The following is a 9,380-nucleotide window of genomic DNA, read 5'->3' as shown; positions in this document are numbered from 1 at the left end:
TGGGAATTTAATCACCAAAGTTTTATAGTTAGGTAATAGCAAAGGCACACTCCAAGAGTGCCCTTCTGAGCCATGTAGTATGATGGCTAACTAGCTGTGATTTCCTCTTTGAGCATTACGGGGAGCGAAGACAGATGTTTGCAACGGTCTCGTTTAATGTAAGCCTATTCATATTTAAGATTCTTAATAAAATAAATACTATTGTTCTCAACTGCATAATCTTTGCTTTTAGCCTTGCATTTATAGGAAGGTGGCAGTTTCTTGAAATCTAGATGCTGCATATTTTTTAAAACAACTAAAATATAGAAATAAATAATAAATTTAAAAATATATTTTGTTTTTTAAACATGGTTATTTGGTTTGAGATATTATACTTGTATCTTGCCCATTTTAAAATTAGATAATTTTGCTTTTTTGAATTTTGCTAATTTTTTATTTTTAGAAATCTCTTTTTCTTTTGCTTCTTAATGTATATGTATATTTCATGAAGCCTTTTTTGTTGTTGTTGTTGTTTGGTGGGGTAGGGTGACGGAGCCTGGCACTGTCGCCCAGGCTGGAGTGCAGTGGTGTGATCTCGGCTCACTGCAAGCTCCGCCTCCCGGGTTCACGCCATTCTCCTACCTCAGCCTCCCGAGTAGCTGGGATCACAGTCGCCCACCACCTCGCCAGGCTAATTTTTTTTTTTTTTTGTATTTTTAGTACAGATGGGGTTTCAACGTGTTAGCCAGGATGGTCTCGATCTCTTGAGCTCGTGATCCACCCGTCTTGGCCTCCCAAAGAGCTAGGATTCCAGGCATGAGCCACCGTGCCCCGTCAGATCTTTCATTATTTTGTAACTTGTCATGAATTATTTCTAACTGAAGATTATGTACACGTAACATGAATAGGATTCCCATGTGATATTTAGCCTGTTAAATCTCATATACTTTGTAGTCAGAGTGGCTTTTGTTTATTTATTTATTTTTAGAGACAGGGTATCCCTACGTTACCCAGGCTGGTATTGAACTCCTGGCCTCAGCAATCCTCCTGTCTCAGCCTCCCAAATAGCTGGGATTACAGGTGTGAGCCACCACACCTGGCCAGAATGTCTTTAATGGCGTAACTTTTTACCAAGAAAACCTCTTCCGCTTCTTTAAATCTTTTTTCTTATTTTATTATATTTATGGTTATTTAAGTAAAATAAAGATTTTATTCAAAAAATTAGTGGCAGAAGATGAAATTCAGATCCTCTTGGAGTGTCCACATTTGCCCTTGTTCATATAAAGTATACTTGACTTTTATGAAATACTTTCTTGAGAACAGAGATTTGGAAATGGGTACATAGGTGAAAGGCAATGCTCTGGGTTCTGAAAGGGAAAGTGCTTCCTAGGGACCATCAGACGCCAGAAACGGGAAGCGAGCCTTTAGGAAAATTATCTTTAAACCAAAATACTGCTGAGAAGGTTTGACCTTTTTGTGGGTAACATTAAGTATATTTCAGTCATGCTCTCTTTTTATTTTTACTCCTTTTTAAGATTTATTTCTCTTGTTTTCTTTCTTAGCATCAGTTCTGCTTCTGGCCTATGAATGGACATGTTGTTAATATCAAATAGCCCCCACATTCACTGAATCCCAGTAACTCATCATTAAATAGTTTATTAAAACTTTCTTACAATTTTAATTCAATTTCTTTTTATGAAAAAAGCACTTGAATTTTATTTTGAAACACTTCTGAAGTCACACTACATAGTAATCATCTTGGTTTCTCAATTATAAAATTGCTTTTATTTACAAACATAAGTTACTCAGTAATTATAAGTGGCTGAATTTAATAACAGAAGATAAAAAAAATCATCTTTGTGAAATATTTTGTTCTGTCAACTAATTTTGGCATTTACTTTTAAAGACCTGATATACTTCTATATGAGATGAGTTTTACAAAATCATTTCATTGATTTCACTTGATTTTCTCTTAAAATGTCACATAAATTTTCTTGCTAATGTACCATGAATGCATTTTGTCTCTCAAGTGAGTAAATCTGAAAAGTCACAAACTTATTTTACATAAATGCATATGTGTAGTTTTACTTCATTAAACATAAGAGATAAAAAAGAGTTTTTGTACAATTAAACATTTTTAAGAACAAACGTCAAAAAGCTCTGTAATCACCACTGTCTGAAAATAGAATGACTTGTCTTTACACATCTTGCATATTTATAAACTACAACAGGTAGAATATTTAACGTTATGACTTGAGAGATTAAAAAAAATCTGAAAAGGTACTGCATATCATACTTCAGACAATTACATGAAAAATTATAAGAATATATACTTAACTTTTATTGGTCAATACTAAAAAAAGAAATTAAAGGAAAAAAACGGTTGCTCTTTTACATGAGAAATTTAAGTGTAACGGCCATGCTAAAGTTGTAGGGCTAAAAATGAATAAATAAAAGTCATGACTTTGGCTCAGCTGTCAGTAACTGGGCAACAAGGAAACAGATTTAGCCAACAGGAAAACTGGAAATCCTTTTTACATCACAGTAAACATTTGGGAAAGCAGAAGCTTATGGTAATTTGGCAGGCTTACAAAGTCCCTACTGAGTGTGTAGCTCTAGGAGAAGTGGTTGGAAAGGAGTCAGTATGTCAGAGTCTGTTGGCTTCTCCTTGCTGCTTTTAACTAGGTGTTTCAGAAAGCAGTATGATGCGGTATAAGCTAGCTGATCTGCAACAAACTGAGGATGAATGATAGAGAATCCAGGGCTTCAACTCTTTTAAAGGCTGGAAAACCAATTGTTCCTATGGGCCCAAACAGCAGAAAATGAGACCCAAAAGACTAAACAGCAGAAAATGAGACTGAAAAGACTTTAAACAACAAAGGCTCCTAAGAGACAGTCAAATGACACCTGAAAAGGGGCTTTGAGCAACAAAAGCCCATGAAGGCTGTCAAACAAAGGCCCTCAGCTTTGTGTACCAAAGGGTGGAAAAGAATATTTCCTGAGCTACAAATTCCTCCTGCTCATATTTACATATATGAAATAAATAACGTTATAAAATATATCTTCAATATATATTTTAGTAAAATAGTTCAAATGTGGAGTTACCATTATCCCTCTTTTAATAACCATTTTCTAATAGATATATTTGAACGGAAAACTTTGAACGCTTTCTCCAATTTGATATTTTGTATATAAAGACAATAATGTTTTATTTAAAAATATATATATTTCTTTGACTAGGATAGTAAGACCAGACAGTTGGTTGGTATGTATCCTTTCCAAAAGAGCATGAGTTAATTTTTATTTAATATAAAGCAAATATGTTTTAATCCTTTCTTTGTTGTTTCTTAAACAACATTGAATAAAAAGGAACAAAAGCAAGCCCATTTTCTGGAACCTTAACGTGTGGCTAGAGCAGAATTCACACCTCCTTAATTTCATTATAAGTTTCTGGTCAATAGTTTCTCATATTTCTTCTGCATAGAAGAAGGCTATTCCTAAAAACTGCAGCACCTTGAGCCTGGAACAAATTTCGAGCTAGGCTTGGGAATTGAACAAAATAGCCTCTTAAATTCCATAAATGTCTCTGGATCCCATTTTGTGTATTCTGCATATTTTTTGTTGTGCTTTAAAATATTTAATTTATTTCAGATTATGTACTAAAGTAACGATAACAATCAAAGATAAACAAACAATAATAAATAACAATCAAAGAAAACAATGTTCCTGCCATTCTACCAATCTATTCAATTTCTTACTGTTCAATATTTCTATGAGCTGTGCTAGTTTTTACAAGAAATATATCAAAAACTTCATTTCTATATATTTAGGTTTAAATTAATAAAACCAGGAGTATCAAGTTAAGAAACTTAATTTCAAAATCAAAATTAAATCCATCTTCTTATTTTTAGACTTCTGCTTAAGTGACTCAGATGGTGTTATAAAAGATTAGGGAATTAATTGTCCTCTCAGTAAAAATAATTAATATCGGGACAAGCCACCATGAAAGTTCCTAAGCACTTTTAGACACAAAGTAGCCAACTGTCTTGCAGAGTTTAGATAACCTTTGTTGAAACTGGGAGGTTTGATCAGATGATAACTAGTTACAAATCACTGAATGTTTACTATTTACATGCAGATAATACTTTTGATGTGATATAAAAATTGAGAGTAAAAGCTTTGACTCTAGTGTTCAGTTGGTATTTATATCCTGCCCATATCTCTAATCTTCTAAATGTAAAATTCTAGTTATGAAAGTGGCAAAACTTTTATAAATACAAGACTGAATGTTTAAAAATGGCCACCACATACTAGAATAATAACAATTAGCAGTTGTCACATTCGAAGTGTTAGAGAAATATTAAGAAGTTAGTGTATCCCTTTGGTGTACTTTGATGAAACTTGTATCAAATACTATCAATAGGACTTTTCACTCCTTCAAACTACAAAGAAAATTTGGCGCCAGACAATTTTCACAGCTCTAATTACAGCATTGCTTTTGCAACTCTATAATTAAGAGTGAGCTACAATTTTCCTGCCTACTCTCAGCTGTAATAAATAAATAAATAAATAACTTTATAACTTTAGAAAAATAAAACTTGCTCAGAATTTAACATGGTGTTTATTTTGTTAGGTCTTCAGCATAATGGCCCCCAAAGTTGTGTTAAAATAAAATTTAATTCATGTCAATAGTTCTAATTTTCGGTAAATGTCAGTCTTTAAAAATGTATATCTATTTCAAATGCCAGCTTCTAGTAATGCCTGTGTTTTTTTCTCTGTTCCTATATAATAATTTTCAGTAGTGTATCTGCATGAATCAATGTGCCTACAAATAAGCTACTTGATTTCCTGCTTTCTTTCTCTTTCAAAGGTGCTTGAATGTTTCTTTTATTTACCACTTATAAATTTATATTTCAAAAGAGTGATTATTTTAAGGTTATATGGTGCTTCAAACATTTCTTCAATTAATATCTTGATTCATTTTGCAATTAGCTCCTCGAATTATGGCTCTGTGTTTAAACAATTAATTCAGTCTATGATGCACTCTTCCCCACATATATTGCATGATTTTTAAAAATTTTGATGTAACTTCCAAACAAACAACACTCGTTTGGCAGGGCAGTTTGGATTACTTAACCATACAGTGACTATCCTAACCACACAGTTTGCATTCTTCAGTACAGCTTATACATAGCTCATGGTCTAGAGCGACACTCATAGAAGAATTCAGAGGGGAAAAACTGCCTCAGTTGCAGTTCTTGAAAGGGAGAGTTTAGTGTCACTTTTTGCAGGGATGGAATCTTGGAGAACTTTGCAGGCAGTTGTTTACATATACCAGTTTGAGCCCATATGGATCATATGCATGCACAAACAGATAATCTGCTTTTGAGTTTCCATCAACTGAAACTCCAGAGTCAAACCTTTCTCTTACTTTAATCAGAAAAGGCTATCACCAAGTCCTCCTTCTCCTGGGTTTTTCACCATTCTGCCCCATTATGCCATAATTGCATTTCTTTTCCTCCAAATTCTTAACTGGATTCTTCTTCAAGTTTCTCCTCTCTCTCTCTCTCTCTCTCTCTCTGTGTGTGTGTGTGTGTGTGTGTGTGTATGTGTGTGTGTGTGTCTTATTTTCCTCTTCCCTCTCTTTATAATCTTTCTTCTTTTATAATTTTTATTTTAGGTTCAGGGGTAAGTGTGCAGGTTTGTTATATAGGTAAAGTGCATGTCATGGGGGTTTGGTGTCCAGATTATTTCATCACCCTGGTAATAAGCACAGTACCTGATAGGTACTTTTTCAATGCTTACCCCCTCCTACCCTCTACCCTCAAGCAGGCCCTAGTGTCTGTTGTTAGTTCACTTCAAATAATAACCTCCAGCTCCCTCCATGCTGCTGCAAAGGACATGATCTCATTCATTGTCATGGCTGTGTAGTATTCCATGGTGTATATAGTATTCCATGGTGTATATGTACCACATTTTCTTCATCCAGTCTACTGTTGATGGGCATTTAGGTTGATTCCATGTCTTTGCTATTGTGAGTAGTGCTGTGATGAACATGTATATGCATTGTCTTTATGGTAGAATGATGTATATTCATTGAGGAATATATCCAATAATGGGATTGCTAAGTTGAATGGTAATTCTGTCCTAAGTTATTTGAGAAATTGACACACTCCTTTCCACAATGGCTGAGCTAATTTACATTCCCACCAGCAGTGTATAAACATTCCCTTTTATTCTCAACCTCACTAGCATCTGTTATGTTTTGACTTTTTAATAGTAGCCATTTTCACTGTTGTGAGATGGTATCTCATTGTGGTTTGATTTGCATTTTTCTAACAATCATTGATATTGAGCATTTTTCCATATGCTTGTTGGTCATGTGTAGATCTTTTGAGAAGTGTCTGTTCATGTTCTTTGCCCTTTTTTAATAGGATTGTTTTGTTTTTGCTTGTTAATTTGTTTAAGTTCTTTATAGATTGTTGACATTAGACTTTTGTTGATGCATAGTTTGAGAATATTTTCTCGCATTCTGTAGGTTGTCTGTTTACTTTGTTGATAGTTTGCTTTGCTATGCATAAGCTCTTCAGTTTAATAAGATCCCATTTGTCAATTTTTATTTTTGTTGAAATTGTTTTTGAAGTCTTTGTCATGAAATTTTTGTCAGGTCGTATGTCCTATCTCTCTTCTCTCTCTCTCTCTCTCTCTTTTCTGGACCACTTTTTTGATCTAATAGAGAATCTAACTTTAGAAGAAAACCAAAGTGGAAAAACAAAAAATAAAGTAAGTAAAACTTTCATATTTTGATTTTCTGTAAATCCCTGAAACAGCAACTACCCAACAGTAACAGTAGTAGAGAAGTAGTAGCAATAATATTAGTAGTAAGCCCTTTAGTTGTACCTATCTGTGCCAGGCATTGTTCTAAGTGCTTTGCATATAATAAATCAGTTAATCCTCATGGCAACCCTAACAGGTAGACGTTATCATCATCTCCATTTTATATAGGAGAAAACATTTACAAAGAGATTAACTTGTCTGAGGTCAAACATCTGGCACATGCAGAAACAGGAATTTGGTTCTTTGCTCCATATTTATAAAAAAGAAATGATTAGCCCTAAAGGACCATCTATCCTCAAACTTTCTGTTAAAATTCAATATAGTCAGCATAAGTCTTCCAAGAAGACAATGATCTGCCCCATTGCTAAAGTGGACGTATAGCCATTCTTGATAGCACATAACCTTATAATATACATTGAAATTAGAATTTTGAATACATTATGTTTTCTTCTGTTGACCTTATCGGTGTATTTTATATCTGTAATTTTTTGTTTCATCTCTAGTTAAATTGGAAGCATTTTCATAAGTATGAATTCTAGCAAAAATATTTATGTCAGTTATTGTTGACAAATTTTATACCAAATATAAAAGTTGTACTATGATAGCCAAGATGGTGTCAGGTGACTTGGGAAGCACAAAAGCCCAATAAACACATGAAATTCACCACTAAACTTTTTAGTAAACAGATCTTTCCATATGTGAAGAAAGTTTTCGGGCCATCTGAAACAAAACGTGGTACCTCTTGATGTCAAAGATTCTGACCAGCAGATACCTACCCTAATAAGAATATTTTTGGCCCTTCTGAGTATGCAAATTTGTCGCCATTCCTTCTTGTGGCTCTAATTATTCTGGTTATTGTGATTTATTGTTTATCTCTTGATAGCTAGCTACAAACTGCTATGCCCTTGTCCTTATTTATCTATCACTTGTAAAATTTATTTTGATTGATTGGTGACTTTATTCAGCACTGTAATGAGAATGAAGGCACAGTGGTATGACTGAGTTTGATAACTAAGAACAGAATGGAAGGTAACATTGGCTCCTCCATTCATTGACTTTGTGTCTTTCTTGCCTCTCCATGTGTCATTTTTTCCTTCTGCTAATGAAGGTGTTTCAGCTAACATCTAAGGATCAAATAGTCTGTGATTGTTTCCCCTACTAGAGAGTTAAAAAGTAAATAAATGTGTGTACTTCTCTGAAAATAAGCTGCTTTCCCCTCAGTGCATTCATTTGTGTTTGCTCTCCTTGTTACAGGAGATGAATGTTATGTAAATAAAGATCTCCATCTTGGCCAAATGATTACATCATTTTTCTCCAAGGGGGAAATATTAGAAAAACTGCTACATAGTCTTACCTCTAGCTAGGCAACCCATTACTGTGAAGAGTTTAGTGTGATAATAAAAGCTTTTCACTACTTCTCTGTACAACACTCTCTTTCCACCATCCAACAAACATTTATTGAGCGACCACTTTCTCCCAGCCCGAAGATTTAACACAAAAGGACACACTCCCTCCCTTTAAGAGTTTATATTACAATAGAAGAAGTAAAACAAAAAAATACTAAAATTATTTGTTGAATGGTGATAAGCACCGTGAAGAATAATAAAACAGAATAAGAGAACTAGGGAACACTAGGAGAATGTGTGTTCAATTTTTAAACAGTAGTGCGGAAAGACATCTCTGATAAAGTGACATTTGACTGGAGTTCTGAAGAAAATGAGGAAGCGACTCAAATGTTTATTTGTAGAAAAAAATCCTCCAGGCAGAGGGAATAAGTGTAAAGACCCTGAGACAGGAGCATTTTTGGTATGTTCCAAGAATGTCAGAATGCCAGTATGGCTGTTGGAGAATATACAAGCAGGAAATGTTAGAAGATAAAATAAGAGTTGTCATGGGAGCAAATTATGGGGTGCTGTGGGCCTCTGGAACACTTAGGCTTTGACTGGGTGAGAGGGTCTGCCAGTGCAGTGTTTTGAGCTTTGGAACTACACAGTATACTGATAACTGAAATCAGCCAATCATACTTAGCATTTCTATACATCTGTATGTAGGCATTCTTTAAACCCATTTTATTCGCGTGTTCATTATGTTTCAAAAGAACCACTCTAGTTGCTGAGTAAAGACTATAACATCTCCTGTATGTTGAAAAGAAGGTTATTTAAAATGACTTCTGAAGAATACACATAATAAAATGAACAATTCAATGCATACTTCTGCATTTGAACATAGAACACAAAAAAAGTTTACAAAAATAATATTTTGAAATTCTACATGAGTGATTACGTTAATAAATTGTCTACATGAATAAATTATTTTAGAAAAGTTCACAGCCTGATGTTTTTGAAATTTAACAATGTATTGTCTTTTAATTTTTTTTAGTCATAGTCTTTACTAAGGTATATTAATTATAGGCAAGTTAATATGATTGTCATTTTTAATATATGGAGAAAAATGTGGCACAGGCTACGTGACTTAAAACGTACTTATGGTCATCGGTTATATATACACCTTAAAATAACTGTAAGCATTATGTATGCATTCCTACACATTTGCATATAGGTAGT

Source organism: Papio anubis, chromosome 10 (assembly GCF_008728515.1).
Source record: "Papio anubis isolate 15944 chromosome 10, Panubis1.0, whole genome shotgun sequence".
NCBI lineage: Eukaryota > Metazoa > Chordata > Mammalia > Primates > Cercopithecidae > Papio > Papio anubis.
The sequence above is the reverse complement of the archived record's forward strand: the minus strand, read 5'-3'. Positions refer to the sequence as shown.